Source organism: Sardina pilchardus, chromosome 1 (assembly GCF_963854185.1).
Source record: "Sardina pilchardus chromosome 1, fSarPil1.1, whole genome shotgun sequence".
Taxonomy (NCBI): Eukaryota; Metazoa; Chordata; class Actinopteri; order Clupeiformes; family Clupeidae; genus Sardina; species Sardina pilchardus.
In genome coordinates, this window is record NC_084994.1 from 11,219,877 (window position 1) to 11,229,020 (window position 9,144).

The following is a 9,144-nucleotide window of genomic DNA, read 5'->3' on the forward strand; positions in this document are numbered from 1 at the left end:
ACAAGTTGAGGTGGTCAGATTATCAACAACAAAATATTTTGTCACACAGTAAATGTTTAACTCCTTCCTCACACAAACGACTCCATCCTCCCCATCAATATCTTTTTCATACTCTCTCTAACCTCCTTTTCAGTTTGATCAAACAACAGTGAGTTTGATCGAGTAATTACACAAACTAAATAGAACTAGAATCTAGAAATTCATGTTGTTGCAATCAAAAGCGAAATGGCTAGAATTATTGATCTAGTCTCGAAACTTTTTCTGATGTGTCCAGGAAGAGAAGTGTCATACCTTTATACATTAAGGAACTACTGTATCAAAACAACTGAACAGGTTGCATCTTCCAGACATATAATTCAAAACATTTGGTGGTAAACTTTAACTTCTTTCTGTGAAGTTCTAATAGATCTAACCAGCGTGACCATGTTGTTTTATAAAGTCTAACAGGAACAATATTTGGAAATGTATGGGCATTGAGATTGCCATTCTTAACTTAAACTGCTATCAGTAGGGCCACAAATAGGACTCCATACAAATTTTACTTACAAATGGTATAAACATCTCCAAACCTCAAGAGAAATGTAATGAACATTCAATTCAACTCACTTGGTAAACAAAGGAACTTACAGTTTTGAGTTTTATTTAGCTGTTATTTCCTCGAGTATCACACACTCCCATAGAGAACTGGCAGAACTTGTTCTGTATCAGGAGGTTAAGGTCTGCTGAAACAATCAACCGCAGAACCAATAAGTCATCTTGTCATGTATGTTTAACCTGTTTTGATCTTGTTTAATAGAATGATTTTATTTATTATGACTATCGCAAGCACACTTTTTGTTTTATTTTTAACTCTTCTCTGTGAAGTTCTAAAACAGAACCAACCACAATGTTGCCTTTGTACACTAGTGCCTTTAAACAGTATATGGCCACAAATGGGACTCCATACAAACATTACCTGCAAATGTTATGTACAGACACCTCCAAACCTCAAGAGACATGTAATGAACATTGCGTACAGCTCACTTGGTAAACAACTTACAGTTTTCAGCTTTATTCAGTTGTTATTCCCTTGAGTCTCAGGCGCTCCCTGTAGAGAACTGGCTGGACTTGTTCTGTATCAGGAAGTGAAGGTCTGCTGAAACAATCAACCACAGAACCAAGACGTCATCTTGTCATGTATGTTTAACCTGTTTTGAGCTTGTTTAATAGAATGATTTTATTTATTCTGACTACCACAGCGTTTTGTTTTTTTTTGTCAACTTTCTGAAGTTTTGGACAATGATTCCCCGGGACACACATGAGACGCTCCCAGTAGAGAACACAGCAAGTTGAGGTAGTCAGATCAAGAACAAAATATTTCTCATAAATGTTTAACTCCTTCCTCACACAAACAACTCCATCCTCCCCATCAATATCTTTTTCATACTCTCTCTAACCTCCTTTTCAGTTTGATCAAACAAGTGAGTTTGATCAAGTAATTACACAAACTAAACAGAAATCAAACTAGAATCTCTAGTCTAGTCATGTTGATGCAATCAAAAGCGAAATGGCTAGAATTATTGATCTAGTCTCTAAACTTTTTCTGGCAAGTCCAAAAAGAGAAGTGTCATACTGTACCTTTATACACTAAGGAACTATCGAAACAACTGAAAAGGTTTCATCTTTCAGACATGTAATTTAAAACATTAGGTGGTGAAGTTTAACCTCTTCCTGTGAAGTTCTAATAGATCTAACCACTGTGACCATGTTGTTTTATAAAGTCTAACATTTGGAAATGTATGGGCACTAAAATTACCTCTTAACTTCAACTGCTAAGGCCACAAATAGGACTCCATATAAATATTACTTACAAATGGTAAGTGTAAACATCTCCAAAACTTAAGAGAAGGGTAATGAACATTGCATACAACTCTAATATTCTGTAAATGAAGGAACTTACAGTTTTGAGTTTTATTCAGTTTTCATTTCCTTGAGTCTCAGAGGCTCCTTGTAGACAACTGGCTGGACTTGTTCTGTCTTGGGAGGTTTAAGGCATGTTCATTCTGTCAAGAGGAAAGCACCTAACCTGGTCATGAATGTTTTACTCTTTCCTCCTCATTCATTAATGTCTCTTCTAGTTGTAGTGAACCGAGAGGCCGCAATGTGCTCCTCACAGATAAGAATTGCGTTCAAGGTTGGCACGTGTATGAACAATCGGACAGTCTGTTGAATCAATGGTAATATTACAAGAAACCACAATTAATCTGACTCCATAAAATTAAGAACTCAACCTAAAAAAATGACCAAATAGATCAACTTTAGCAGACTATTGGCATGGCATACAATGAGAGAGACCCTATATTGCCAAAAGTATTCGCTCACCTGCCTTGACTCACATATGACCTTCAGTCGCATCCCATCTGTAATCCATAGGGTTTATTATGACGCTGGTCCACCCTTTGCAGCTACTGTATAACAGGGAAGACTTTCCACAAGGTTTAGGAGTGTGATTATGGGTTATTATTTATATTGTTTGACCATTCATTCAGCAGTGCTTTTGTGAGGTCACACACTGATGTTGGACGAGGCGACTGGCTCTCAGGATCCACTCTAATTCATCCCAAAGATGTTATATTGGGTTGAGGTCAGGATTGTGCAGGCCAGTCAAGTTCATCCACACCAAACTCTGTCCTCCATATCTTTATGGACCTTGCTTTGTGCACTGGTGGACACTCATGTTGGAACAGGAAGTGGCCATACAGTTTAGCTAGTTGTGCAGTTCAGTTTAGTTGGTTGAAGTTCATTTAAGTTCATTTAGCCATAAAGCTGAAGTTTATCGTGGAGTAAGAACATGGCTGCTGAAGATGTGGCTGCTAACTGACATGTTCAGGAATTTAGGGATTAAATGCTGGCCAGGATTGAATGACAAAGCGGCAGAGGTACAATCAGCAACACTGATAAGAGTTATTGGAAGCGAATGCTAAGGATAATTAAGCAATAAGCCCCGATAGGCCGTGGTTTATACTGTATAATCGAACGGCTAAAGGGCGTTGTTAGGCACGACGCTAAGCGGACGAAATGCGGTCAAGGACAAGGTGTATTTACGACGGCATCGAATTCGATTCAGCCAATCACAATCAAGGACCGGAACTATCCATTTTAGAACTTGCATAAGGACCAGAAGAATGTACCATGCATCCTAATAGCACTGGAAAGGTATTTCAAACCCACAAAACATGTGATCTTTGAACGCTTTGTCTTTGCGAACTTAACACAAGAGGAGGGAGAAATGACAGACATGTAGGCCCTACTGAATGTAACCAGATTGAGAGAAAAAGCTGTGACCTGTGATTACAGTCAGCTAAAAGAGATTAGATATGCGCTAATTTGCATATATGTTATATGCTAGTCTTGGGCATAGCAGACGAGAGCACACGCCGCCATCTTTTGAGAGAGCGAGGGGTCTTCTGCTCACCTCCATCAACAAGTCTGGCGGCATGAAAGCTTCAGCCCGTGGTAAAACCGACGACACAATCAACCCTGCTGAGGCACGTCCATCCATATATGACGTACGTAAGCGCATGAAACCTCCCGTTAGGGAGAATGAAGGGACTTGCAAATACTGCGGGCACCAGCACAACATGGGGAGAGACACATGCCCTGCATTCAGTAAACAATGAAAATAAGGTTCGCACACTTGGACACCTTTTTGGTTTTCTTTTCTTTTACTCGTGGCACAGAAATAACGTTTCGACCATGTGGTCTTCTTCAGATTCACTACAGGAACATGCTGATTGACTCTAAATTGGGTCATTCCACGCCAAATCAACCAGAGCCCACGCACTTGCATCTCAAAAAAATCTTTAAAAAATACCATGTGTGCCTATGTTACCCAGGAGACACTCTGTAAAATGTTTTTGTGCTAAGATCAATACTTTTCAAGTAACAGCCAGTTTTACAGGGGGAGGGGGGTGTCAAATTTGTTCTACCTCTTTTTTTTGTCAAAGTTCACAAGCTCATTGCTCAAGAACTAGAATCTGTAGGAGGCTCAAATTTTGCAGGCTGGTGCATAAATAGGAATAGTATGCAGTAAAATCACCACGAGTAGTCTGGATGATCCTGCATGGTCATAGCAGTCCCTCAAAGTTGATCAAAATTTTATTGGAGTTCTTGGCTGGGCTCTGTTTAGGCAGAAGACAGAAGACATATTTTTACTTACAGAAGACATATTTTTACTCAACATAGGCTCTTGATTTTTTTTTCTCTTATTGAGATCAGTAGAAACACTCTCTGAAAAAGCAATGAAGAGAAAAGAAAATCCATCAGGGACTGAACAGCAGACCTCACAAGTTTGAAAAATAATTTTGGATCTCATATTCAGAGCACCCTAACACCTTGTGGGAATATACAAAGATTTTTTTTATATTTTTTTCGTTAATCTGCATTACCTCTTCTTTTTAAAAACACCAATTTGACTTGTCTTATGCGAATCTTTCTTTTTCATTTTCCACCCTAAACATGGACAAAATGCACCCTAAACATGGACAAAATCGATCAGTTTTCGCGGTAGACAGACATGCCGAGAAGTTGCTGTGTGGTTGGGTGTACCAACAACAAAGCTAAGAACCCCTAACATTAGGCTACACCAAAAATTAATCAGACCAACGAAAACGGAAATCTAGGCTAACACTTGGCTAACACTAGGCTATCGGCTATGACAGAAATGATCATATCTTGGAATTATCTAACGAACATACTTTACATCCGAGCCTGTGAGTCAACTACACTACATTAAAATTAAAATAAGAGGCCAAAAATACAGGAAAACAATTTAGTTATTTAACTGGAGACTAAATGAGATACGAGTATGTCCACTGGCCACTGATTGGGGTTGTTGTTACTGCTAGTACTGTAGGCTACTCGGGAGACCGAAGGGACATTTTTTTACTTTGATTGAATTAAGCTTTTGAACGTATCTTTCACGGTCAACGACCGGCAAAGTGGTAATATATTGAGTGGTCCTATTGATTCGTTGTGTTTTCTGTTATTGTTTACCCCTACTATTTCGGTACGAATTACGTTTATTGACCCTAATTTGCATTGGAGTCAATGAGAGACGTTGTTCGTTTCCCCCCCAGAAGGGGCTGGACCGTTTTTCGTGAGTCAAGTTCCCGGATGTGCCGGTCTAACGTATATACAACTCTTGCGCGCATTCTGCCATGGCTTAAGCACTTTTCCAGCTACGCACGCTGGAGGGCTGGAATAAGGTCGAGCGCCACTACAAGGTGAAACAGCATATTGTTCATGTCGGGAGTAGGCCTAGTTCTAAATACATGTAGGCAACACAGAACGTTACTAATCGACATTGCAGTATCAAATGTGATGCTTATAAGCTGACACGGCTTCATGTTTTCTGCATTACAGTGTCACACGGTGGCATATTGGAACGCGCATTGGAACACTTTTGGACCGGTTAGGTCAGACTGTATTATGTGCCAGTGTTTTAGTATCACTTTCTTGATTTCCTTTGTCAGAGGTGAGTAGTTCATGATGCACTGTACAGTGTACCTGTCTTTCAGCTTTTTTTCTTGTAGTTGGTACTAGGCTTTCCATTTGGGTTATGCTTTGTACTCGATGAGCTGCTGCTTGGAGGCAGTCTTCAGGGTAGCCTCTGTCCCGGAACCTCTCCATCATGGTCTCCTCTTGTACTCTAAACTGTTCATCTGAGCTGCAGATCCTCCGAACTCTTTTCATCTGGCTTATAGGTAAGCTTCTTTTTAGAGGTGTTGGGTGGAAGCTATCCGCTCGTAACAGTGTGTTTTGGTCAGTTGCTTTTCTGTAGATTTTTGTCTCAAGGCCATTGTTCGTTTTTTGTATTTGAATGTCGAGGAAACTGATATTCAGCATATCTGCTTCCATGGTGAGATGTAGACAGCCGCATGATTCATTGAGAAATCTGTGGAACGCCTCTAGTTCTTCAATTGTGCCATCGTATAAAACCAGGATGTCATCTACATACCGTTTGTACAGTTTTATGTGGGGAAGAAAGGGATTCTTGTGCTGGTTGAGAATTATCTGGTGTTCCAAGTACCCCACAAACAGGTTGGCATAGTTACATGCCATCTTACTTCCCATTGCCATACCATTGACCTGAAGGAAAAAATGATTTTGGGAAAGGAAAAAATTGCATGTCAATACAAGTGCAGCCAGCTTGCAAATACAATCAGTGTTTGGTTTTGCTTCCAGGGGGCGTTGGGAGAGATAGAGGTTTATTGCCTCTAAGCCCCCTTCATGAGGTATCGTTGTGTAGAGGCTCTCAAAATCAAAAGTTGTCTTTTCATCCACTATGGGAAGATGCTTCAATAGTTTGATCATGTCCATGGAGTCTCGGGTGAAAGAAGGTAGGGACCAAACATAAGGTTTCAGAAACGTGTCCACAAAGGATGATATTTTCTCTGTCAACCCCCCTATCCCGGCTACAATGGGTCTGCCGGGTGGGTTGCTGAGATTCTTATGGACTTTTGGTAGCGTGTAGAAGACGGGAGTAACCGGGTGTTGAACCATCATATAATTATATTCATTAGTTGTAATATCCTTTCTCTCTGTAATAGGTCAGTTTCTCATTTATGAATGTTTTAAATTTAGATGTTGGGTTTCCAGGTAATCTTTTATAGAATCTATCGTCTGACAGTTGTCTGTGGATTTCTCCCCCATAGTCTTGGGTGTCTAAGACTAGAAGTCTTGGACAGTGTGCTGCATGGCAGCCATCTTGCATCAAGAACGCTGGCCGTGCGCTTAATGGAATTATCCGGAGTACAATGCACTTTAGATCAATTTAGGGATGATTGGGAGTACATGCGTTGAGTTGACATCACATCATGTCATTCGGATGTGTTTTGAGAGAGTTCGATTTTACAGTTTTTAGCCAAAAACTCGTTAGCCTGGAAGTGACCGGGGCACGTCCTTTCGCCGCTACAAAACGCTATTTTTATACCTCTTCTACTGTTTCAAATAACATTACACTTACGCGGTAGTGAGTAGAGGGTCCCTAAAGCCAAACGGAAGTATCCCCAGGTCTTTATGTGGGCGGATAGAGAGTCCCTAATGAATTTAATCGAGTCCGTACCTTTCCGGAAATGTTACTAAAGTGTTGTTAAAGCGTTGCCCAGCTGCAGCAGCGACATTTCCGGAAAGGTACTGACTCGACTCGACTGACTCGACTCGACAGCACAGCTGTTTTAGCATTCTTGGCATGCGTGCACATGGTTGTGGGTCAAGCCTATTTATCCCCACAATAGCTGTGTTTTTATCACTTTTGCTGGCAGATAAGGCAGTCCGCTGGAATGCACTGACACACACACACACACACACACACACACACTCTGCTAAGAATGACGCAGTGTGACACACATTGAACATATACACGTACACTCATACACACACAAACAAAAATATCCACCTAAAAACAGACACACACACACACACACACACACACACACACACACACACACACACACACACACACCGCCCAGTGCTTTGTGCTGCTCGCTTGACTACCCATGGCTGGACATGCTGTTCTGACGACTGGATGATTCATCTCCCCATAGCTTCCTACTCAGTCGGCAGTTGTCTTAATGTTTGTGAATGTGTGTGTGTGTGTGTGTGTGTGTGTGTGTGTGTGTGTGTGTGTGTGTGTCACACTGCCTCCCCTTCCCCTTTTCCCCGTACCAAGAACACATCATTCCCACTGAGGACTTGGTGATGTTTACCTCCAGAAAAACACCTCCACTACATTTCAGCCCTTTATCCGCTCATTATTTATTTATGGCCCGTCCATTGCTATTCTTCCCCCACATCTGTGTGTGTCAACGTGCCAAGACTACAGACTAGAGAGAGAGAGAGAGAGAGAAGGGGGGATAAGAAGATGAATAGAGAGAGAGAGAGAGCAAACAGAACACAAAAAGGGGAATGAGAGGGGGAGAGAGAGGGAGAAATGGAAAGGGATGAGGGGGGTAAAAGATGGAAAGCATCTTCAATAACAGCAGCCACAGCACAGATGCAATATGGGAGATTGAAGAGCTTCTGTGTGAGTCAGGACAGCAGCCGCCTGGCACAGAAGAGGTTAAAAAGGGGTTATACTGCTCCCAGTGGCCCAAAGGAGAAGTGCACCCAGAGGGCTGATGGATGACTGTGTTGTCTCATCGATCTGAGAAAATATGCTGAGAACTGAGGGACGAGAGAGAAGTGAAGGGAAAATAAAGAAAGAAAGAAAGAAAGGAAGAAATAAAGAGTAAGGTGAGTGATGTGAGATGAGTGTGTTGTAGTTCAGAAGGAATAGAAAACCAGAAAAGACAAAAATAGGCATGAAGACTTGCATCTAACAAGAAAGCTAGCCAAGTTAACTTACTTGCAATAGACTGAGAGAGAACACATCATAGCGAAAGAAAGAAATAAAGGGCAAGAGCCCAGACTGAAGAGAATAATCCAGAACGAGTTATCCCCCTAATGCTATTCCATTAGATATTTAGAGCAGCTGAAGTCTCGCGGCTATTGTTTGACCTGTTGAGCGGCAGCATGGAGACAGATGGGGAGCGTTTATTACAGTTTTTCTCAAATGCTAAAACACATTTTTGAAAGCTTCGAGCTGCTCTTTTGGTGTGAAAGTTTGAGTTTTGAAGTGAGAAGGTGTGGTTGTGCTTATGTAGCTTTAGAAAAGGGTATTGTGTTTAGACATTGGGGAACATGGAGGAAACGTTCGTGAAATGTGTTTTAGCATTTGAGAAAAACTGAATCACTCTGCCGCCTCCAGTGCAGCGCTGCGCATCGATTCCCATTAGAAATGTGTATGTAGGCGCTCAAGGACTCAGCGCCAAGAAGCATCATTAGACAGGGCTCCGGCGAAAACTTCTGCAAACGCGGTGGGAAAGTATGGGCGCCGTTTGCTAAGGTGATGGTGATGTGGTTGGGTGGCGGGGCGGTGCGTTGCGCTGTGCGAGTGTGTGCCGGCGTTAACGGGACACGCGGCCGTGCTGGAATCTCTCATCGGATTAGTTGCTCACCATGGGCTGTATTCAGAATAGCTGGACGAGCCGTCTGACTTTAGCTGATGACAGATACTCGGTCATTTTACACCTTGTGCGCCTCTGATTCCGTTTTTTTTTTATC

The 9,144-nt window shown here is 41.7% G+C and overlaps 1 protein-coding gene across 2 annotated transcripts in view; it reads right to left on the bottom strand.

Annotated features, from left to right (window-relative positions):
• LOC134099068 (NACHT, LRR and PYD domains-containing protein 12-like) overlaps window positions 1-2,007 on the bottom strand; it is a 59,866-nt gene extending 57,859 nt beyond the window's left edge. For both annotated transcript variants that reach the window (XM_062551813.1, XM_062551904.1), the window contains exons 1-3: window positions 1,940-2,007; window positions 1,040-1,135; window positions 607-722 (exon numbers count right to left, since the gene is read on the bottom strand). The gene's annotated coding sequence lies outside the window, so the exon portion shown is untranslated. The remainder of the gene's footprint in view (window positions 1-606; window positions 723-1,039; window positions 1,136-1,939) is intronic.
• Between the last annotated feature and the right edge of the window lie 7,137 nt (window positions 2,008-9,144).